Source organism: Poecilia reticulata, linkage group LG10, assembly GCF_000633615.1.
Source record: "Poecilia reticulata strain Guanapo linkage group LG10, Guppy_female_1.0+MT, whole genome shotgun sequence".
Lineage (NCBI taxonomy): Eukaryota > Metazoa > Chordata > Actinopteri > Cyprinodontiformes > Poeciliidae > Poecilia > Poecilia reticulata.
Genome location: NC_024340.1, coordinates 17,058,427 through 17,083,327, shown reverse-complemented (window position 1 = coordinate 17,083,327; position 24,901 = coordinate 17,058,427). Strand labels below are relative to the sequence as shown.

At 38.2% G+C, this 24,901-nt stretch overlaps 1 long non-coding RNA gene across 12 annotated transcripts in view; it reads right to left on the bottom strand.

The window, feature by feature from the left end:
- LOC103471534 (uncharacterized) overlaps nt 1–22,401 on the bottom strand; it is a 95,432-nt gene extending 73,031 nt beyond the window's left edge. For 3 of the 12 annotated variants that reach the window (XR_001776962.1, XR_534663.2, XR_001776963.1), the window contains exons 1-3: nt 22,070–22,391; nt 20,946–20,994; nt 14,502–14,602 (exon numbers count right to left, since the gene is read on the bottom strand). This is a non-coding gene — a long non-coding RNA (uncharacterized LOC103471534). Of the gene's footprint in view, nt 1–14,501; nt 14,603–20,945; nt 20,995–21,690; nt 21,788–21,923; nt 22,019–22,069 lie in introns of those variants that run through there. The other 9 variants (XR_534665.2, XR_534664.2, XR_534669.2 and 6 more) reach the window with 7 other exon arrangements.
- Between the last annotated feature and the right edge of the window lie 2,500 nt (nt 22,402–24,901).

The window sequence follows — 24,901 nt, the reverse complement described above, 5'->3', positions numbered from 1 at the left end:
ATTCAGCAGTTAATTAAATACTGTTCATCCCAATATTTACAGAGTATACAAATGGAGGCACACACCTGCTTCACAGATGTGACACAACTTGACGTTTTGCACATTGTGCTTCATTTCCCAACTATGTACAATATCTCTTGTGGGTTTTTTTACAAAAATAAAAACAATGTGACATCAGTTTCATAGCAACCAATATCATCTCCAAAGACCTCCGTTGAAGATTTACTGAATCCCATTACTTTAAAGCACACAAGTATCTGGAATCATCCTGTTTTTGGCATTTTGTTTACTAGCAGTTTGAAGAAAAGTGATGAATTTTGAGCTCCTGCCAGCAGCTCCTGGGGGCTACGCACATGGGAAAGCTACGTTTAATTGTTTCCTGGCTTAAAATGCTGCTTTGTGTTTTTACTTGTGAAACTTATTTTACCTCAATTAGAGAATGAAATTGGAATGTATTAATGTTCCAACATGAAACAAAAACCAGCAAAGATTCATTAAGCTATATGAAGCATCCAATACAACATTTTTACGCATTGATACATAAAACGATAAATGTACAAAAGTCAGAAGTGCGGCAACCCAACGAAACAAATGTTTTTATCTGATTATTTGTATAAAGTTTTACATAAATAGATTTGTTATTTATTTTAATAAATTCCCATTATGATGAGTCAAATAAACCTAAACATCTGATTGCTTGACTTTTATAAAACTTAAAATCATCTTAAATACAGCAGTGTCTGGGATTGGTAATCATCCACGTCAAATAAATGCAAAATGTGTTTTGTTACACATATAATTTATGTATAACAAAGATTCAGTGTGTGAAGCAAACGCTGCTTTTGTTAAAGATGATTGATTTAAAGTTGGCTTTCTGTACAGGGTAACCAATCAGATGCTGGAATCAATTTGAGAAGCAACACAGACACTTTATATTATTTAATAAAAAACATTATAAAAAGAAAACATGGAATATTGAAATATTTAAATTCTGAAATATTGAATAATTTATTTACACTTATTATGTGTGTGTTAATAATTAAAACACTAAATAAAGTAACAGGTCATTTACCTATTTATTTAACAGATACATTCTAATCTTACAAAATGAACACATTTACATTTTTATTTGTATTTTGTGGGTTTTGGCTTAGTCTACCTTTCATGAAACAGGTAATATACACAAATAACACTTGAAATATTTTAAGTCTCCTTTAATTCCTCTATTTTTATTTACATCTCTGCATATAAATTCAGGCTTAGCCAAGAGCAAAGTCGCATCCTCTAAATTTAAGGTCTGGTATACAGGGATCCTGTCCCTAAGGGATCCAAATCGGCTCACTTTAGGGCAAAAAGTCTGGTTAAATCTATTACAGGCATATTAAATTAAAATGAGTACTGCTGCTGGTATGATTTCATTTTGAAAGTTCTACAAAGCCCCATGGTGACAATACGTCAGGCGTATAATTTTCTTACATTTCATCACTAAGGAAAATCTTTGCTTTTAATGAATATAAATTGGTGTTACAAATGTGACATTTCCCCACAGTCCATATGTTTATTGTGATAGACTGAACAAAAAAAAGACAGAGAGATGTAGCTGCTTTTCAACTCCCAATGAAAGGAGCGTATCATGCACCCTAATGACAAGGTGCTTTCTGAGTTAATACAACTCTATTGAGGGAAAGAACAAAAGAGCAACACCCACACAAAACATCGGCAGCAGACAAAACTCTGCGCCGCTCGCCACAAACTCAAAGCCATTACCTGCTTTAAAAGTATAATTGCTGCCACATGTGTACATAGAAAGTACTACTGCTGATGAGGAGAGCACAGGTTTCAGCGTAGTCATTCTCATTACGAGTGGCTGATGAGCTTGATACTGTGCGACACGCTCACAAAGGAGCAGACGCTAAGCCACAGGTAACATGGGCAGTTCATTCAGCGCCGCCCGAGTACCAGCGCTCAGCCGAGAGCTACATTCATCAGGCTGGCGTTAATTAATGCCAACGTGATTGAATGCAAAAGGGACTCATGGGAGAGATAATGCACACCTACAGGTAGCGCAAAGACTCACTCAGAGATATAATGATTAATTCCTTCTCGTCTTTCTCTGAAAATTAAAATCTGATGCTCCGCGCGTTTAATGCGAGGTTCTCGAACACAAAACGACGTTCATTTGATCGCGTGAAATTATGGAACAGGTTCGAATTCAAAGCGATTCAAAAGGAAATATGAGGAGGCCATTTTCACCAGATACTGAAATATGGGTGAGAGAAAGCACAAATATGTAAACTCAAGTAAATGCATATGAGCATGTGTGGTAAAGTAAGAGACCACTGATCAGTTTCTTTCATTTTACTTTGCATAGGTACAGTTTTTGTCTGAGTAAAATTAACTTTGTTATTTTATTCTATGTACTACTGACAACACGTCTCTAAAATCCCAAGCAAAAATTTTGTATTTATTTGCAGAAAATAAGAAATGGTCAACGAAAAAGAGCTTTCAGAGCCCAAATAATGCAAAGAAAACAAGTTGAACTTCATTTAAAAACAACAATACTAATGTTTTAATGTTTAAAGGGTTCTGGTGGAATAACCAGGAGGTTTTCAGTGGTTCTTACGTTTTTCCAGAGCTGTATTTAGAAATATGTGTGTTTGAAAAAAAAAAAAAAAAGATAAAATGGGAAATTAATTAAGCTATGTCAAGATTTACCTATTGGGTTTAATAACGAAGGTTCGTCTGAAAACAGAATATGGGTTCATAGGTTTTTTTACTTATTCCAACTCCTTTTCAAACATGTTAAAATTACTGTGGTACAAAAATATGGACCTCTTGCTTTCCTTGTTTATACTTTAATTTCATACTGTTCTTATTTTGACAGTCAATCTGCGTTACAGGTGAACTTGAGAAACACAGATATGCATGTTCCTTTGGGTTCTTTGATTGGAACAGATTGGCGACGAAGGGGGCTGTTTGAAAGTGGGTCTCAGAAACACCTGCTTTGAGTTTAGGGCTAAATGGGATTGCTCCCTTTGAATCATTTTGATGACCCACCACAGCTGAGTCTGCAGGTTGTCCTGCTTGCTTTAAAGAGTATTATGTGCCCGAGATTGAGCAGGACTGGGGGGCTTAGGAGGCACGCACACACACTGAAGCCTTGAAACGAGCTGCATGGAGGGCAGGCGGCTCACAGGGGAAAAATAACCGCTTTGGCCAAATTAAGTTCTTGAAGGGTGGATGTTAGTGGGAAACAACCGTGACGTTGTTATTTACAGGATAAAAACAGATGGAAGCCAGTAAGTATGATTACTTTCGTTTGAAATAATAAAACCTCATTGGTTGTCTGACTTTTGAAAGAACTAAGCTAGCAGTTTAACTCTTTACCAGATTGCAGACCGCCATCTTTGTTCATGATTTGCAGCTGCAAATGAAGCTGTAAGCTTCCTTAAAACCATCATTAGCTGCCTTTCATTATAAATGTGCGCTAAACTTTGTCAATATCCCACTGTTGGAAAAAAAAACAATCTTGCAACTGTGATGTTTCCATTATTTAAGGAAACTTTGGATTCCTTTTTGCTAACTGTATTTAAAACTTAAGAGTCGGCTGGTGCTCCTTTAGTTTCTCTGTCAAGTGTTCAATGCAATAAACTCGACTCCCACACCTGTTGCTGTGGGTAAATAGTAACTCTGTTACTATTCACTCAGTCTAAGCAAACTGATCACGCTGGACTTTAACCTGTAAGAACAATATGATGGAAATTTCACAGCTTTTCGAGTGTAATTTTCTAAAACATGTTTATAACTGAGCCATTCCTAGGTCCAGCAAATTATGATACAAGCGAAACTGGATTGATGTTGATGGCCAGACTATTTGGTCAATTACCAAACCAAAGATTAATTTGCTCTTTGCATTGTTGCTCAGCTAAGATTAACAAATTTGGTTTAGGAGAAATCTGATCAGGAACCTTAAAATTATGGTTTCAGGAAAAAAACCATGTCAGTGTAAACAGAGTGGACAGATGGATGGAGAGTCCGTCCACGGTTTATAATCTTACAGGACAAATCCCAAGCACAAGTGTGTTTACTCAGCGCGCCCCCACAGTCAGCAGGGGATATTTTGCATGTCAGACTTAAACAGCCACATCATGAGTGTGTGGTCTGTTGCCTGAATGTAAATTAGATCAATGTTTCCAGTTCACTACAAGATGGTGACCATAAACATGTAAAAGCATCAACATGGAGTGTTAAAAAAGGATAAATGTATTTTCAGCAGCCTTGATAGGATGGAATGAAGATGGTAAGACACTCAAATGTCCAGAATATTATGAAAATACAGAAAAAGAAAACTACATTTTGAGTCTACAAAAGTGAATTTCATAATGAACATTTAATTTTATGAATCCTAATAAGTTAATTCTTGATGCTCTAAAGTTCAGTTTCAATTAAAATGAATATATCTTATAATTACGCACGTTTGTAATATATTGAAAATGACATTTTTCAGGTACATTTTTCTAAGAGTTTTTTGATAAATTTGGGCTGCACTGATATTTAATTACATGTTAGTGCTACTCTTTTGTTTATGTTCACCTTTTTTGTTTACTCATTCGATATATTTAGCCATCAATCAGCGACTAGATACTAACGAAACTTTGCAAGATTGATAAAGGCAGGAATGATTTATAAAACACAGTTTGGATTTAGACTGTGCATCACATCAAATTGGAGTTTGTTGTGCCAAAACTTTAACAGTAGGCATTTTCACGTAGAAGATTCAGTTTATTTTTCCTTAGATACATCCTTGGGGATAATGCTGCAGGCATCAGAATCAATCATGCAGTCCATGAACACCACATGCCATCCATCAAGGTATTTTTTTTTAAGAACCGAGTCTACTGCTGACAAATCCCCGCCACTTTTTATTGATATACTCTTTTAAACCTTTAAATTCTTCAGTCTTGTCAACCACTTTGTATCCTCCACAAGCCAAAAAGTTTAGACGTGAGCAGCCCTCAGAAATGCAGATGCAGGTCCCATCGCCTCCTCCAGATTTAGATGTTTAGCACCACATGAGCTCCAGCTGTCGTCAAAGCCTTCAGTGGCGACTTGTGGCCTGTCCATTATTGCTCTATTAAAAGCAGTGTGTGCGTGTCAATGGGGCTCATGCTGCTCTGTAGCAAATGGGCTTTATGTATTCTGGCAGAGAGATTAACCGCATCAAATACAGAGTTTTTCTAATTTCCTCCACCTTTTGATACCAAGACTTCAGCGTGTGTCAGAAGTGATCCTATTTAGAATCAGTGTAAGATTGGTTTGTATGTAAATGAGTGTGAAGTAACGATACAGTCAGAATGTAAAACAACACAGTGGACAATTCAGGGTTGTGTTATGTGCAGCTTTTTTCATGGAGCAAATCTAAAATATTCAAAATAAGAAAATGCACCTTGGCTGGACATTCCCATTGTGTTTATACCTAAATTAATGTCTCACCTTCAGACATCTAAACATTGCTCCCAAAAGTGAACCAGACTTGTTGAGGTCTACATTTTCTTGAGAACTCTGTGCTGTTTTTGTGCACATCTCATCCTGACATTACTTGGCGGCGCTCTATCCGGGAGAGAAAACGAGATGTGGCATCTGTTCTTCAGGGACAAACCTTGATACTTCATGTGGAAAACAGCCAATAACAACATGGGCAACACCGGCACAGTTCGAATGTTTAAGTCTTTGCAGTTTTTTAGAAGTGTCTAAAATGGCGAACCCAACATTGGCTCTTCATAGCTGACTCCATTAACAGAGGACAAATCAATATCCACTTCCTGTTTTACTTCAAAATAAAGGTCTTGCATGTTTAGACCGAGAGCCAAGCTAATCATAATAATAGCTTCACTGTTCAAGGTCACCGAATGATGCGTTGACGATTAACAATGCAAAATCTTGAGTTTATTACGTAAGTTTTCTAAATGTGCCACATATTTGCTTTAAAATCTTTTTCCTTTTCTTTTGTCTTTAACTTTCCCCAAAGCCTCCATCCATTTGTCTTTTCCTCCTCATTTTCAGATGTGACCTACATGTTGCACTGCATAATAAATTCGCCTACTATCTTTCACGTGAGGATTCAAAACCCAGAGACTGACAAATCTCTCGTCACAAAGGCAAACAGACATGCAGAACATTTTCTCTCCTGTCTCATGTCCCCCTGGTGTGGCCGTCAGCCTATTTCTGCTTTAGCCTGCTGCTACCTGAGGAGCAACAGAAAGGTGGTAATGGAGGGCTGACTGAGGCCTGTCACTTCATGCTCTTTCACCCCCAGGGACTCTGAGTGGGAAAGTAATGGCTGGGCCTGCCAGATGTAGCAGTCACTTTTAATCAAGTGCATCGCTGTCACTCCGCCTGTATTGATCCCTGCAAAGTCCCCAGGTGGCTGGCAATTGGGCTGGTTTCTACACCACAACAACCTCCCTCTCGCCTTTCAAACAACTCCCCATGTGGCGGCATCTTGGCCAAGTTAATCATAATCCAGCTTTTCCGTGGAAAAAACCCACTAACCACTGCAAACAAGCTCGGACAGGGCCACTGCCCCTGCCACTTACTGCGGGAGTCGCACACACGCTGCCTCTCATAAGCTGCTGTGATTTAACCTGGGATAAATGTAAAAATCTGTCTTTGGGTCACTGTTTAGATAACACACCCAGGTCGTGTTTTTGTATTGATTGTATCCCCCCTCTTATTTAATATCTATATGCTCCCACTGGCTCAGGTTATAACAGGAAATAAGCTGCCATAACAATGCAGATGATATTCAGCTCTACATTACAATATCCAAAGGTTCAGATCAGATCTGAACCTTCAGAGCCACATAAAGACAGTTACAAAGTCGGCCTTTTTCCACCTGAAGAACATTTCCGGGATTAGAGGACTAATGTCTCAGCAAGATCTAGAGAAACTCATCCATGCGTTTATCTTTAGCCGCTTTGATTACTGCAACAGTGACTTAACAGGTCTGCCTAAAAAACAAAATCTATCCTCCAGAAGCAGCTGATCCTGAACGCTGCTGCTGGCGTTCTGACTAAAAACAGGAAGATGGAGCACATCAGCCTAGTTATGTCCCTACACTGGCTCCCTGTAGATCAAAGAAATAATGACTCAATAATGCAAAAACAGTGGAGCTAAAGCCCAGATAGCTGTGCCACATCATACGTTTTAAAGGGGCAGCGATATGTAAAGTCGACTTTTTTGAGCTGTACTTCCAAGTTATTCCCTCATCAAAAAAAAAACTGGAGTATTGCCTTGATTCTTTCATATTTAAGAAATCCTTTAGTCTCTATGGCAAAACTCCTGGGTGAACCTAGCCCCGTCTTCGAGACGCAGCTCCTCCCCTGTGAACTCCCCACTCAGCTCCTTCAGACTAGCCAGCAGCAATTAGCAGACATTTCATGGAAATACTCAGTGCAACACTGGTAAAAACCTTGTTAAAAGATTAACAGAGGTTTAGATAACTTCCTGAAGGCAGAGATTAAGAAAGAGCGGGAGTTTTTAAGGAGACGGAGGTGTTAAATCAGGAAGTAACATTTCTTTTAAGCGACATTTGATATTTACAACCTTTTGTACAACAACTGAAGTTAACACTGTTACTTGATTATGCTATAAAATAGCACTGTGTGGCTAGAAAACACATAATAGTGCTCCTTTAAAATAAACGTTGTGCACCAACAGTGTAGAAAATGTACTGAATTAGACTCAAAACTAAATGTTATTTAGATGTGATATTTTCTCTGAAAGCCACAGAGGTTAAGAAGCCGCTGCATGGCCATATCTGCCATGTATTTACTGCACTTGACAGGAATTTGTGGCATTACGAGTGGATAGCAGTCAGGATTTGGCACCTGGCTCCCTCTTTTATTTTTTATTTTTTTGCTCAGGTCTGTTGCAAGGCTGTGGTTTTATTGTTCATTTGCAGAGGCCACAGGGGCTGACTATTACTGGGTCATAACTCGACAGGATGATGAGGGATGAATTCTAATGTGGATCCGTCACCAATAGGGACAGGAGCTGGGTGGCAGCAATGAGAGATGGAGGATTCATAGGGGAGATGGGAATAAAGTGTGTCAGGAACAGGCGCAGACAGATCTCAAATGTACACAAACACATATGCATGCTGCTGCATATTCTCTTGCTTTTACCAGCAATGTTGGAAGTATACAGCCAAAGTGTTTTTTTTTTGTTTATTTAGTTTATGTGCAGCTTTATTGTATATTTGTAGTTATATTGCTGAAGTCATTTCTTTCCAGGTCATTCGAAGTGTAACAAAAGCAAACCGGGTCTCACAGGCTGTAAAATGAGAGTCAGTATACTTCGATGAGCAACACTTTGTTGTTTTTCACTTGTCAGGAAAAAAAAAAAAAGGCTGCAGTTTGTAAGAAAAGGAACAAAGCTGGCTGGAAAAAGAGAAATGGCAGAAGAGGCTCGGAATAATCAGTTCCACCATTCGGACACATGGCTGCCTCCATGTGGTAAACCTCGCTGACAGATGCTTAGAGTAAGAGTAAAAGGAAAGGTATTAGGCAATGACATGTGAAATAGAGGGCAGACTGTCGAGCCCCCCTGCATTGCAGATGTACTCCACTGCGCCATAGTGGACAGACAACACTGAGCAAAGCAGTGTGAGGACACACTGTTTCAGAGTATTTGGCAAAGCAGCATTTCGCCCAGACCTTCTACACTTTGAGGGATTGCGTCTTAAAAGGTAGAAAAAGTCTAGAAATTGAAGCTGAAAAGCAAACAAATCACACTTTGCCTTTTAATTTTGTTTTCCAAGCACCTAAATAAGATTGATATTATGAGTCACACTCTGAAGACAAGATGTGAACATGCAAATATGGATGATGACATAATGTAACAGCGCATGCCTGGAGTCCTACCACCGTAAACGGAGAACAGATTGTTTTCTTGCATAAAAAAAAGCTGCTTTATTAAGGGAAATATGTCAAACGGTCATGTGGCCACTTATTAGTGATGTAAAAACTTATGTAGAGCCTTTTTACTGCAAATCCTCTCTGCAGTAAACAACAGTGTGTTTGCTGTTTCAGCCACAAAAACAGTTTCTCACTTTAGGCTCATGATTATAAAGCTATTTGTCATGATTCCGCGTTGTTTGGGTTTCTCTGTGTTTGCTTTTTTGATTATTCTCCTGCTTACTCGTGCTCGACGTAGATCTCGCTTATTAGTTCATTCTGTTGTTTTCAGCTTAGTTTATCTTTGCTTTTCCTTAGATTAGTGTTTCACCTTGGTTAATTGTTTATGTTCTCCTCAGTTTCCCCTCAAGTTCACAAGTTTCCTTCACTTTGCACCTTGTTCCCAATCAACCGCCTGTTACCCGTCTAGTAATCAAGCTCCTCCGTATTTAAGCTTCTCACTTTCTGTAACTCTCAGCTGGATGTTCCCGTCTCTCTGCCATCGCCTCCTTCTTAACCGCCTGCAAGTTTTTGAATTTATTTTCATTAAAGTCTGTTATTCATATCTCTGCCTCCAGCTTGGGTTTCACTGCAGCGCAGCATTATGTCTGTTGGGATTTTAGATTTAAAGAAAAGAGAAATCTAAAGCTGAGAAATAAGCAGGGAGTCAGCAGTCAGACCACTGACTTTGTGGCCTCTTGCTGCAACAAATCCACTTTCCTCTTGGAGTCTGTGAAATAATTGACCGTTTCTGAAATGTGCCGTATAAACTGACTTGACTTTTTCCTGTATGTTTATCTGTAGCTCCGTTTCCATTGACAATATAACTACCCAAATTGGAATTACGAAAATAAATGTGCTTAATGGAAATGCAGCAATTTCGAAAAAGCTAAAAAAATTTTATACAATTTTGATACAATTTTTTTATATATTTTTTTGAAGTGGTTTTTCAGCTTTATCAAAATTAATATATTTCTCAAAACTGCAGTGGAAACAGTTTCTTTGTGTCACACGAGTCTAAAGTGCTATATAAATAAATTTGACATTGACATGTGATCAACAACAGGATGTTACTACTGCTAGAAAAGACAAAGAAGACGACAGGAAGTAGTAAGAGGATGATGTTTTTTAAAGACATATCGCGTGAACAAACTTATCTTCGTTCATATTTTAATTGCTTTTCTAATACAATTGCAATATTTCAGTTTTTAGACATTAAGAAAATGGCTACAAAGTTTTGCACCCATTTGTAATGGAAATATAGATTATTATTGATAGGTAAGTCTATGACCAGAGTCTGCATATGAGATCTTAACTTCTCTTCTTAAACTGTATGTAGCATTAGCTTATACCTTTAAGCAACAAACATATTAGAAAAATCTCCATCAGCCTTAAAACAGTTTGAGTGGCACAACAGGCAGAAACATTTTTTACAGATTCATTTTTGATAAAACATGGAGGGATTAACATGCAGAACTTTGAGTTTTAGACAATTTAACATCAATTTGCACCAAAATAACAAAGTTGGTCAGATCCGAATCAAAACCAAAGATTGCTTTAAGTCTGAGTTCACCTTTTTTAGGTTTCCACGCTACTGCTTTCAAACTGCATTTCTCCTCCTGTCTAAAAGCCATATAAAGTCTTTATTACCTCTTGATGGAGTAGGAGACTGTCTTTACTGCTATCCTCCCGGTCATTGTAGTATACATAAATGTCCAGTTTGGATGTTCCAAACTTCACTTTTTAGTAACTTTTGGCAGCGTTATCAACTGGCTTGTTGTCTTTTTTTCTTCTTCCTTTTTTACGTTTGTACATACTTCTTGTTTTCAGACATGAAAATGAATCTAGCTCTTGTGAGTTACAGGCTTGAACACAGCTAAAAAAGGAAAAGTTGTAAAAGATTATGAGATACACCCCTTAAAGTTTGCAACGCTAACATGAATTTCAGAAGCGAAAACGCGGTGGAATATACTGAAGTTTATAAATCTGACAATTAGTGAGTGTAAGAAATACCTCATGCAGAATATATTTATATTTTATGTGGTAAAGGGGCTCTGGATATTTTATTTCTGTAGAAATATAGGTTGGTCCAACAGAGAGTTATAACTACTAGGGCAGAATAATTTCAAGTTGTAGATTTTTTTTTTTATTCAGTGTAGATTAAACTTTAATGGTCCCTGAGGGGAAAATGCATTGTTTCAGTTTTCAGCTGAGGAGAATAAGATATAGCTAATAATAATAATGCAACAAAGAGAACTGGGAATAATTCAACAAGTCGCCACCAGCTGAATGTGCAGAATGTAATTGTGGGAATGAATAAAAATCATAGATGTTCTGCGGTGACAGATTTAGGCTTGCAGTAGATTTTCAGCTCACATCACTATTTATTCCCATTGCAGGAGAACTCCAGACACAAGCTCTCCAAGAAAAAGGAGAAGAAAAGGGAAGCAATGCATGCATATGCAAATACAGGTCGCCATCATCACAATGAGAGATGGAGATGCAAAGAAACTTCATCATTCAAGTCTGTACCATAGGCCCCTATATAGAGAGAGATTTTTTTTTCTGCCTTTATCAGATCATCTCGTTCTCTAAAGCACATCACCAGAAACTTGCATATTCTGTTCAGCTCTGTCATATTGCCAGCAGGCAGAACACAGTAGAAGGAGGGAGGGAGGGGGACCCGGTTCTGTTTTTGGGATTTGCAACTAAAGCATCAACCCCTTGCCTTCTCACAGCACAGTGTTCAGAACGCCTTGCAATCCCCCACATGGTGGGACAAAGGCTTTGTGCTGCAGCGCACATTGAGTCAGCAGGAAAAAACAACAAAAAGACAAGGCTCCTCCAGCGCCTTCTGTCTTTTCTGCGGGAAACAGACCAATGGCTCTATTAAAGCAGCAGCAGGAGCGGCACCGTACACCCTGGGTAAAATGGCTGTCAGATTTGTCACTTTCAAATGACATACCTATTAGAAGCTAATAAAGCCCCTGAGCTAAGTTGAGCCAGCCGGCACAAATCAAGGGTACAATTCAGCAGAAGGATGGGATGTTGAGGAGAAGCAGATATATTTCTTTGCTTTTGTATAAGCTTTTGTTTGCTTGTTCGGCTCCTGTCAACTTAGACAATGCAGTTCCCCCCTCAGAGCCTAATCGATGCTGCAAATGTCAAAGACTGGCCATGGCTGCATAAGGCGAAAACATGACTCTCAGCATGATTTTGTCATCTGCTGGACAAAGTCTTTGACAGCTGATTCCCGAAGCTCACAGCTTTGTCTTATACAGTAAATTCTTCTTATCCACTCAATGCCAATGATCCAGCCTAATCTCAAAGCTGTTGATTATCAGCTAAATCTCCTCCTCCTCCCAGCAGCGACTCTGTGTGAGGCATACAGTAAGACCTACATGTTTGTCAACAAGTGGCAGGTACGGCATGTCCGCGCGTCTTGGATTTAAAGTTTTAGGCTGCTGCAATTACTCTTCAAAGACAACTGCTTTTAATTCGGAGGTTATTTATGTTTGCTTTATAGATTTTCACTCCCGACGGTTTGTTTGAAAGTTGAAATGAATGCACACACAAGCAGACACAAAGCTATTGTAATTCAGGGAGCATCTACTGGAGATTACATCGTCGTGTTATTAAGACAGCCCCCCTCAAGGGTACTATTATTGTACAGATGCACAGTAAAATACTCATCCTCCCACCCACCCCCACACACACGCACGCACACGCACACCCCCACACACACGCACGCACACGCACGCACACACACAGTCGGGATATCTTAATTGGCTTTGCACTCACAACAGAGTTGTATTTTTACAGCGCACTCTATTGAAGACCCAAACTGAACCCCTAAACCTTCTCTGTTGTGACGTGGCTTTCAATATATAATGGCACATTTTATTGCCGCAATAAAAGTAGATTGGTCACACTACGGTGTCTTTCTAAAAGCAAATAAAATTTCTGTAGTGTTGAAATTGTAATGGGACTATATAAATTTTATCAATCAATACATTGATTAGCAATTATACGGTGGCGACAGACCCGAGCATAAAACCTGCTAAAGAATGAGGACATGGCTAAACTGACCATGACTACGGCGGACATCTGAAGCTTTCACACACGATTACTTTCTTGTTTCGTGCGTCATTTCGGTTGTCTCCACGCATCTTTTGTAGAGCAAATTTCAAGTGAACTTTTGAAATGCAGCTTCATGAAATGTTTGCAGAGGGCACTTTTCAGCCAGATGGTTTTAATGTGAATAAACCACAGGAGGATTTATGGCTTCATCAGCAGCTTGTGACGGGCCGATTTCTGCATTTCTGGAAGAAAGCAGAAATTTTCTCTACACGCAAGGAGGAAGAGACACAGAAAAGTTGTTTGAAATCCATTCATCCATTTTCTATGCAGGGTTGTGAAATCTTAGTGGGACTATGTCCAGTGGTCAGCAGGCAAGAGAAAGGCCAGCCTGGAAAGTTTGGCCGTCCAAAATTAAAACTTTATCAAACGAATCTACATTGGTTTTGGTTGATTGTAGATGTAGTACTTGAGGGAAAAACATGAATGTACGGGCGAAATCCACAAAGACAGGAATTTAAACCAAAGGCTGTCTTGCTGCAAGGCTATCCTGCTAATATCAACGCCATCATGCATCCTGATAAGTAATGTACAACTGCAGCCTAAAGTTTTGTCACCAAATGTTTTAGTTGGTGTTAAATATTTATTTAAGTAAAAGAAGTTAATTGATAAACATTTAATAAGTTTCATATATTTTCGTCTAACTTCCTGGTCTTCCTTCCTTGGCCACATTGATGCTTCCGTTCCAAAAACTGAAAATTTTTCCTCAGAGCTCTTCATAATCTAACAGCTGATAGGTACGTAAACTTGGCAACAACAATATCTTTTACTGGGAAGCCATTATCCTGCATGTCAATAACAATTTCTTTCTGGTTTAGTCTTTTCAGTGAGGTACAGAGGTGGAAGTGTGATGACGTTGGGCAAAATAAACACCTCTAATTTCCACTGGCACTGTCCCCTGATCAAATTACTGAATGGAGTCTAACTGATGATCTTGAGGCAGAGATAAAACACTGCAAACAAGTTTTTTTATTAGGTTAATTTTGATCTACTTTGACTTCACAAATATCTGCTCACTCTTAATTGCTGTGTAGCCTCAAAGCTAATTTCCACCGTAAAAACTGAAGGAATAAGTAAGTTTGCAAAAAAAGTAAGTTTTCTGAAAATCTGTGGCCATAACTTTTACAACATTAAAACAAAAAAAAAGCGCCAGATAAATGTAAGCATTTTAACAGTACAGCTAGAAAGCGCATACGGCTTCCTTTCACGTCTTAAAGCAGTTGTTTCTGCGTGCACCCATAAACACCAAACATTTTTAACTTTCCCAGAGTCTGGTGTCGGCTTCATGTTGCTGTTTGTATCTCTGCAGTTGTTCTGGGAGGAGATTCTTCCCGTTTCATTTGAAACTAGGTTGCTAGTCTTCAGCGCTGGCCCCTCGGTAAAGCTGTGGAGACTGCAGACACGAACCTGCTGTGTTGTTTTAACCTGCCTGCAGAGTTTCTCTGTGAGCCTGTAGCATCAGGTCAGGACTGTAGACGTGTGCTGACCGACTCTTCATCAGAAGTTACCTGCAGAGTTGCAGAAATCCACGTGAATTTCATCCACAAATACATAAAAAGGTTTCCTAAAAACACTATCAATCCTCTGCTTTATGCATTGATTCGCAGCTGGCCTGTTGTTGTTTTTCTCCTAGAGTGGACTTCTTTACTATTGCACCGTTATTCATAAAAACATATTTTATATCACATTTATCGTGCCTTTGAAGCCACATATTTTGCATCATAGAATCAAATGGTAGTAAATATTTGCAAAATGGGAGGAAACATATGTATGGTTTTCAGAAATGTTGTGCAAATGTATATCCATCCCACTGATTTAACACAGAACCACCTTTTGAGGAATAACAACTGTGATTTTTTTTCCAGTTCTGCTCCACCAGCTTTGCACACCAAGAGACTGAAAGCTGTGCTCATTAGTGCTGAGGTCATTCTCAGTAGATTTAGGGTTGGGTGATGTTCGCTTTATGGTGCTTTGACCTGATTATTGTGGCTCTGTTTGTATGCGGCTGAATCCAGAAGTAAATTATATCTATCAGGCACCTGTCCTCCCTGGGCCACTGGTTTTAACCCCATAAGGATAAAACAAGATCCATAGAAAATAGATAATGAATCCCAAGTTAATACAGCTTCAATTATACATTAATGCAATTTACTTTGACATTTCGGTATGGTTTAAATGCAGACTTGGGTAGTAACTTCTTACATTTACGTAGGTAACATTTTTGAAAATAATGTACATTTAGGAGTATTTTTGACAGGCTTTGAGTACAGCAGGGTTAAAAAATCCTTTGGGAATGATTAAAATGACTGAGCTACCAAGCTCAACTCTGGCCAGCGGAGGAGAACAGACGGCTTTGTGGAGCCACACTTGAGTTTTAATGTACCTCTGTTGATTGTTGTCATGCACACAAGTGAGATTTTCACCATTAAAGTTGTAAATATTGTGCTCAGTTTTCAAGTGGGTTTTAAAAAAAAAACAAGGAAACATGTTGGTAAATCCATGTTGTTTATGCTCATAACTGATGATTCAAGCCAATAAAAAGTCTGCAGTCGTGAGATGATCTCAGACCGATTCACAAAAACATTTACCAACAAAAACATTATCCATTTAGAGCCACATGCAGTGGAAAAATAAACCGAACAGAGCTGGTTGATCTGTGCTGAACATGTTGAACAACTTGGACAAGAATGACCAGTCAAGCAGTAAGACCCAACCTCAACTTTACTTGGTTGCTATTTTAAACCTGTTGGTACATGAAAGTAAAAATATACAATTTTGTACTTTAATATCTCTTAATTAAGTATATTGCAACACACACCAATGTTTCAAGAAATTAAAAGCTAAACCTTTTAGCTTTTAAAAGCTAAACCTTTTAAAAGTTATATTTCAAGTAATATAACTGGCAGAATAATGCAAGAACACATTCTGGAGGCTCAATAAACTTTAAATTCTAATGAACATTTAAACACTGGAGCTGGAAGACATTTGAAATATCCCGAATAAATGAAGAAAACAACAGAAACAACAACAAATAAAATGAATTATGAAGTCTGTGTTAATTATCTTTCCAAAAACAGGATAACAAAATACCAGACTGGAGACTTTTATCATCCAGTTTTCGGTAAAATGAGAAAACGATAAATCAAGCAAATGAAAATTATTGAGTTTCTTTTAATTTATCATGTGATTAATTGACTTATTGCTTACTTGACAGACCTATGGTCACCCAGTGGATGGAAAAGGCGGGACCCAAATCATCCCTATATGTGTTGATTTTCCTAATACACATTTGAGACCCAGCTAAAAGCTACACCAACTGGTTTTGCTAAAATGAGTTGTATTCAGTCAGTCTTAAGAGTCGACCTAACGTCGACACTTAAGAGCCGACCTAACGTCCAGGTCGCATTCATCCGAACTGAACATCACTGATTCTCAACAAATCTCTCTATTCTGTATCCTGATACGCGCAAGCGGGAAGAAAAACAACAACCATGAAAACACTGAGCACTTCTTCTTTTTATGGCGGTTGGCAGAACGCTGACGCTATTGCGCCCTCTGCTGTGCATGCGGGACACTTTCAGGTCGTTTGCCCGTTTACACTGCAGAACGCATACAGGTCGCATTCACTGGCAGTGTGAACGACCCCGGCAAAAAAATCGGAATTGCCAAAAAATTTGAATTGGGTTACTTCAGGCTGCAGTGTGAAAAGGCCAAAGAAATGTGGCAGTCCAGTTGAGCTGGATGTAAAACTGCTCATGCTCCAGAATCAGACAGATATGTAGAAAAGTGATGCAGAGATTATAGTCGTTAACTTGGTTTAATCTCTGGCCACTTGCTGCAGCATCATGTCTTCCCCTGTTTTCTCCATACTCACTGTTTAACAAAGGCCATCAGTTTAAAATATATCTTAAAACAAACAAAACAGGAATGATGGAATATTTTCTCTGAAAGACCCCATTGCGATAAAGCATTGAAAAATAAGGCAAATAAAAAATGCCTTTATTGTTTGCTATTTCTGTTCTCTGCTACGTTTCTGTATGACAAACAGAAATGTTGCTGTTATTTATGCCGACCTTTACTAGAGGGGCTATATTTGATACGTTCAACCATTTCCAAAGCCCACTGGCAAAACACCAAACACATAATGTTTGTGAATTGTTGCTTTAAAAGTGTATATTGTTCAGATCATGACGCTGTGTTCAGTTTTTGATGCCAGATTCAATCACTAGAGTGCCCCATTATCATCCGTCACTGCTTCCACCAGACTTCAGGCACAACCCATCATCCTGCGACTCCTTGCCAAAAACAATGAAATTTATCCAGATTTCTGCCTGGTCCAAGACCACACGGATAACAATGACCCTACTTACTGATTTAACAAATGTTTGCCTCTGCTGGCCAACAAATGGTCTGACACATAACCCCATTTAGCAAAGTGCATCATCTTTCTTATGCTCCCCTCTTATAGATTAGGCTAACAGGACAACAAATTAACATGTAAGATTTTGAGGTTGTAGTACAGAAATGTTATTATATTTGGATGGACCAAAGCTTGTGGTTTTAAATTCACATCAGGCTGGAGCAATGAATATGAGAGTGGTATTGATTTTATAATCTGACCCTTGGAAAGAGATCAAAACAATTCCTCAAACTATGGAAATATTTGTTTAAACGAGGAGGAATAAAGATGAGGAGAGAAAGGCTTTAAAGGAAAAAGAGTCTCTCTAGGGCTTGATAACTTTGACTTTGTATGGGTTACATTTCTAAAAGCTTTTCCTCCATATTACTTCCTTTCTTATCTATCCAGTGCACCTGTAACTGAGACTTTAAGCAGCAGCTGAAGTTTTTGCATGCTCAGCCACCCACAACTTTTCACACAAGTGTGTCTGGATGTACTAAATCGACCCAACATCTGTCTGATGTCTTAGTGAAGAGGCCGTCTTCTCCCTTGTCCATCACGCATCAACCTCTCCAGAGGACCTCCAGCCACCTGCGACATCTCCTCTCAACCACACAAGCAGACAGACTCAGCCCCGCCCTTCCCACCACATGAATAATGCATCCTCAGCCAGTCAGCACTGAGCTAATGAGTCAATTTCCTAGAGAGCCAGAAGAGACTGATACCCATGTGCTGTGATGGTTATAACAAACCGTCACTTCGCTCAGGTCGTACTCGGCACCAGATGGCCAAAGGCAGGAGGTGATGCATTATGGGTCATACTTCTCAACCCTCCAGAGCCGTCTCAGGGTGATAGGAGGAGGGCAGAGCCCGCAGTTTGGCACGTTTGGTCAGATGAAGGTGTGTACATCACAGTTCAAGGATGAGCAACACTTTAAATGATGCTATGGTCCGACAACAGGCATGTTAGTTTCATTCCACTGGTGAGAGGTGTCCAAACGTTTTGCACCAAGGTCCAAATTAGTCAATGTTGGGGGTCAAAATAAGCAGTTTCTCTCTAATCAAAAATGCAAAACTAATGTTATTGTGAATTATTTGTCCACAACAATAAATTTAACAAACAATATTGTTGATGAAACCAACATTAGTATAGCATTTGTCTTCATGTTTAGGGTTATTGACCTTTTTAGGACAATTAATTTAGATTTTGTTGGTCTATAAAATATTTTAGTTCATTTCCAGCAACAAAAATGAAAATTTTCTTTTGAGAACTTTGCTGCGTTCAGTTGAATGGGTGTGCCCACGTGTGTTTCTGAGTAAGAAGTCGCTGGATGTTTGTGGCATAACTGTGTATATATTTATGGGTGCACCGATTGCAGTTTTTAGGCCGATCGCAGATTACCGATGTTTAAAAAACGTGATCTGTCGATTCTGATTTTGGCCAATGCCAATTTTTTTTTGCCTGAAATGTTGCTAAATACAGCAAGAAAGTTGCTGAGTTGGCAGCAAATTTGGCACGCAGGCCATGAGTTTGGCTCGGCTGGATTATTGAAATACTATTTTCACTTGTTTAACTAAGATCTGCCACAAAAAACAGAAGACACATTGGGATCCAACCTCATACTGACAAAGATATACCTAACAAACTGACATGTGTATGTAATATGGCAATAAATTACTTGCTAGTTAGCAAAGACACTTTACTAATCAGATTTAAATGATTAGTTACGCATGGCGGAGTTTATAATCACTTCAGTGCCCTGTTTTAGTGAAACACAGCTTTTGTTTGATTAGTCCTTGTTTTCCGAGTTGTTCAAATCATGACCATGCCTGAAGCACATTTCTTGACCTTTTTAATTTCTTAGTGGTTATATAACACTTGGTCTCCACAGCCAGGATTTGAAGAGCAACGGAGTTCAGCTTTGATTTCATGTGATATGCTTGCCAAAAAATCCAAGTGCATGTCTCAACCAAACACACAATAATCCCAGAGGATTTAAAGTGTGACCGCGGCAGTTTAAGATGACTCCTAAAGCTGGAAAGCTCTTGTGACAATTATTCTCTCTCCCAGTCCACTCAGCTGCTCTAACAGTCACTTGGAGGGAGAGAGAACTTCTTCCAGTGTAAGAGTGAAACACTGTGTAAAGACCAAGATTTCATTAATAATCCTTTCAAAGTGAAATGTCTGCCGCTGCAGTTTCGGTGTGATCGCACTGACAGCCAGGCTAAAACAGGGAGCTTGAGGCAGCGTACATGATGCAAAAAACCATAAAACAGACAATTACGATCTTCATTTCATAGAACATTCTTAGCGCAGTACTTTCCCTTTGGTTCCTGCCTGTGTTTCAACAGAAGGTTGCGCTTTTTGGAAGTGAATCGGATGCTTTATAACTCGGATGACATCTTGATGATGTACGATAGCTGCATCCGCATTACAGTCTGAAAAATCACTCGCGGGTAGCACCAATATGGCTTTAACACAAACCGCACGCGCAATAAGTCTAATTGCAAAACCACATCAACAATTAGTGGAGAATCCCCCCCCTAAACACAGGCTCTGCGCCACACTGTCTGGCTCCTGCTGACAGATCTTTATTAGCTTTAGGTGCCAGGAAGATGTGCATATTGATTACCACCTGCTTCATCTATCTCCCTCCAAACATTCATGAACTGCTAATTCATATTTCAAAAGCATCCATTTAGATGCTTGCAAACTGTTAATAATTAATGATATTTTTTAATCGCATATTGTATGATATTGCTACCAAAATATCATCCGCTGTCTGGCACTTCATCAACATTGAATAAAAAAAAAAACAAACAAACAGAAAAGCAGTTTGTGTTCACCACGCTTTTCAGCTATAATGTGAAAAATGTGGCACAAATATTTAAATACGCCCAGGGTTGTTTTATTATGCTCACATAATGCAGAAAGTAAATAGGCACAAGGATAAACAGCCACTGAAAACAAGTGGATTGATGGATGATTATGTGAATACATGGAAAGATTTACATTTGCTCAGGATTTCATTATGCATGCATCAGTCATTCAAAACTCACACAATCAACCTGGCCTTTATGTGCCCATTTACTTTCATTTTTATAAACGAGCGTTTGATGCTTCACCATGCTTCACCCTGAGCCTCATCAATGGCAGCTAACATGATGTGATTCATAGCTCCTCTGCACATCTTCATCACAGAGATACTTAATTACGTACAAGTTCCCACTCAAAGGACAAGTCAGCACAGGAGATTTGTCAATTGTCTCACAAACAGACAGTATCACTAATTAAGTTTAATTTAATTACTCGGCTGCCTGTAATAAAAATAATCTACAAGTAGACGGTCTTTAGGTGGCACTGACAAGCATGTAGTGCGTTTGATGTCATACTGTATGTTCATTTTAGGCTTACTGAGACAAAAAAAAAACTACATTTAGATAATACGTACCCCATTCACCACATTTCCAGTCAAAATTTGCACGCATGGCCCCAATGGACTGAAAAGAAGAGCAGAGGATTGGACGGTCAGGCAGGGCTGTCACGATTACAGATTTAGCTGGACCATAAATTGTTCCAGAACTTTTTGCGATAAATGATAATGTTGTTGCTTTGAGGCCATTTTCAAGTAATATAACTGGCAGAATAATGCAAGAACACATTCTGGAGGCTCAATAAGCTTTAAATTCTAATAAACATTTAAACACTGGAGCTGGAAGACATTTGAAATATCCAGAATAAATGAAGAAAACAACAGAAACAACAACAAATAAAATGAATTATGAAGTCTGTGTTAATTATCTTTCCAAAAACAGGACAACAAAATACCAGGCTGGAGACTTTTATCATCCAGTTTTCGGTAAAATGAGAAAACGATAAATCAAGCAAATGAAAATTATTGAGTTTCTTTTAATTGATCATGTGATTAATTGACTTATTGCTTACTTGACAGACCCATGGTCACCCAGTGGATGGAAAAGGCGGGACCCAAATCATCCCTATATGTGTTGATTTTCCTAATACACATTTGAGACCCAGCTAAAAGCTACACCAACTGGTTTTGCTAAAATGAGTTGTATTCAGTCAGTCTTAAGTGTGGCCCATTGTAAGCCTTGACCCACTTCCTATCCATCCACCCTGAGGAAAGTGCATGGAGGAGCCGTCACCATCTGGGACGTAATCCTACAGTAAAGTACCTTACTTTGTAGCATTCAGTCAACTCTGAGAAGGCCGCAGCTGATGGTAAAATGATTTGTTAAAGTCATCCTTGTGCTTCATCGACTACCGTAAGAGCTAAACAAGAAAAATAAAAATTACACTCGTTTTCACCGTTCGTGAAGCATAGCTCCTTACATTTATACAGTTCCTTTTATTAATCATTAATTAAACAATCACAGAATTAAAATATTTAAACTTCAATCGCCATTACCTTGTTTTCTTACTGACTAAAGCTAAATTTAAGTTGCGCTTTTTCTGCATTGCGGTTAAGCTGTTGTTCTGTTACCATGGATACCTTGTATGGAACGTTGCCAAAATAAAAGTACAGAACTTTAACGGCTGTTAGGCTTTACGTACTTTTTGATTTCAGCACAAACTGGCTCGGTTCGTCGTGGGTCCACACGCGGTGTTTCTGCCTCTGCTGTCACATCCATCCTGGGGTTTTGATATTCACACAAAAGCTATTTCTGGATTAAAGCGCACCGGGAGGGAGTGACGTGATGACGTCACCAGGACGTTGTATTCTTTTTTTAAAAGTTAAACTGGAGAAACAGCTATTGGAAATGTGATCATTTTGAATTATTTTCTGTTTAGATGTTTATCAAATACATGTATCTTTAAAACAAATCCTGAATGTGTAGACTCTCTGACCTTTGAACTTGTTATGTCTGTTTATCCCTCTCCAAAAAAAATAAAAATTCTTTATCAAATACAAAATTCAAACACTTTAGAAACTCAAATTAATTCTTCCCTATGGAGCCTCGTAAGGGTCAAAATATGTGTGTATTTAAGAAACAAAATTCAAACTGAATGTCAAATTTAGATCTCAAATTCCAAAAAAATATCAATGTGAATTTTTAACTTGAAGTGAAAATAAATGAATAAACCAGGTAGAAATAATGACAATGACATTTTTTAGGTTAAAAAATATTTTGACTATATTTTAGAACTGAAAAAGTAAGCACAAAAATGCAACGTTAAAATTTCCGGGACATTTTTAATTCAAATCCTGGTGATTTGAATTAAATCACCAGGATTTAATTCATTTAATTTATATTTCTAGGTGTAGTCTGGTTTCAGAATGACGTGACATTTTGATGATTTATCTAAAACATACCCTTTGCAGCATAATCGTATGTCGAAACCAAGTTCATAGTCTGTAAATTGTTAATCAATTCACATTTGCAAAGCCTTTAATTGTGCCTAATCTTTTCTGTGAGCTACAGAAAGCAGCTACTGCATTATGCTTCAGACCACTCTGCTGCATTAAAGAGTTCATTTATTTTTAGCCTTTTTTCACATCTTCACCAGTGGTGCCAATAAGTGTGTGGAGGTGTCTGTACAGTATTTGATGTCTGGGTCTCTCTAAACTACAGCAATCTGCGTCAAACTGTCATAATATTTTGACTTTTTACTTTTATTCAGATTTTGATCAGGCTTAGGCAACAAGAATGCAATATTTGAGAAATAGTAACATCCAAGAGACTGGCTGTTATTTGTGTAACTTAGATGTGGGGGTTTTTTTTATTCATTTTTGAGTTACAAATGCTGCTACGTATTAGTTAGGTTTGGCCAGTAAAAGTCATCCGAACTTCTGGTTTCCTTTGTTCCTCCTGATTGTTTTTGTATCAGTGCAAAATCACGAGGAGCAAGTTATTCAAATCATTTAAATGTTCTGTTCTCACATAAAATATTTCAAAACGATACAAACTGCTAAAGAAAAATGTATTTAAGTGACACATACTAATTGTCCAACAAATCACCTTTTTCTATTTGAGTTTTTCCAAATGATTCTCTGTCAGCGTTTGCAACAAGCAACAGATTTCTATCTTTTTTTTTTTCCAGATTTAATGACTTTTGGAAACTTTTTATTTTTTAACTAAATTTTAGCTCAGACTCCCAAAATCCCTGCGAATGTTTCTTTGATTCGACCACATGCTGTGGGAACAGGCTGAATTATTCATAGGCACATATACTGGGGAAAAAAAAAACAACTACTGGAGTTATTTTTATCAGTTCATCAGTCTCCATCGATACTTTCAGACCTTAACGGAAAACCATTAGTGCTGAAAATGTTTCTTACATTTGAAGAAGATTTAATCTGAAGTGTCCTCCCTCATTTGCCAACAAAGAAGCAAGATCTGATTTTTTGTTTCAGACTAGAAGAGGGCAAAATGATAAATGATGACAGTATAAAATTTGCAGGGGGAGGGATGCAACATGTCTGAAAATATGATGCGATCAACACCATGGATGCACATCAAATGTTTTTTCTTTTAATGATGTACTAACCGTTTGGTATCATTATCCATTTCTGGCCACAGACACAAACAGAGACAAACAACAATAAAACTGGAGCTGAGCAACAAATTCAGCTTAACTGGCGCAAAACAAAGCTACTGTAATATCAAAGGGTTCTTGTTGTTTTTGGATGTAAGACAGATGGTTGTTGCTGCTGATGTTGTTACTTTTGTTTGAAAAATGTAAAACTATTAAACTGATGTGATTTCCTTCTTTTGTTCCAAATCAATAGGCTGTGCTAAAGCAATGTAAGTATATCATTTTACCTCCAAACTGCAGCTTAAACTCATGCCCACAACAATTTAATAAACTCTTTATTTTGGGAAAAGAGGTCAACCTTATTTTCAACCATCAAAAGAATTAGCTTTCACCTTTTTAGTCTGTGTCCTTTTGATCGGGTTGTCAGCTGCCACAGCCGTCACGCTAAGACTTAAAGGTTGATGATGAAGATCAGTGCAAAATAAGGAAATGGAGAGAGTCAAGTACTTCAAAGCTGCCTTTCTCACTTACTTTATTTACTCTATTGTCAGAAAAAATGTTATTTAAAAAATCACACTCCTCGTTGCATTTCAGTTTATGCAGTTTGACACTGCAAGAGTAAAATCCAGGTAATTATTACATTTCCCCGTCACATTTCTGTGTTATTTTACTTTAATATTTAAGAGGATTCCGTGTTCAAAGTTAATCAGGATTTTCTGGCTGGTGGAATGAATAAAAAATATTTTTCAATTTAGGAAAACAGAAGGAAAAACTAGAATAAGCTAAATAAACGTCCTTGTAGAAGTGGAAAATTTGTAAACTGCTGCCACCATGCAGAACACTCTTTAACTATTTAATTAGAAATTGCAGTCTGAAAACTAAAAATGTCACAAAAAAGAATAGAAAAAA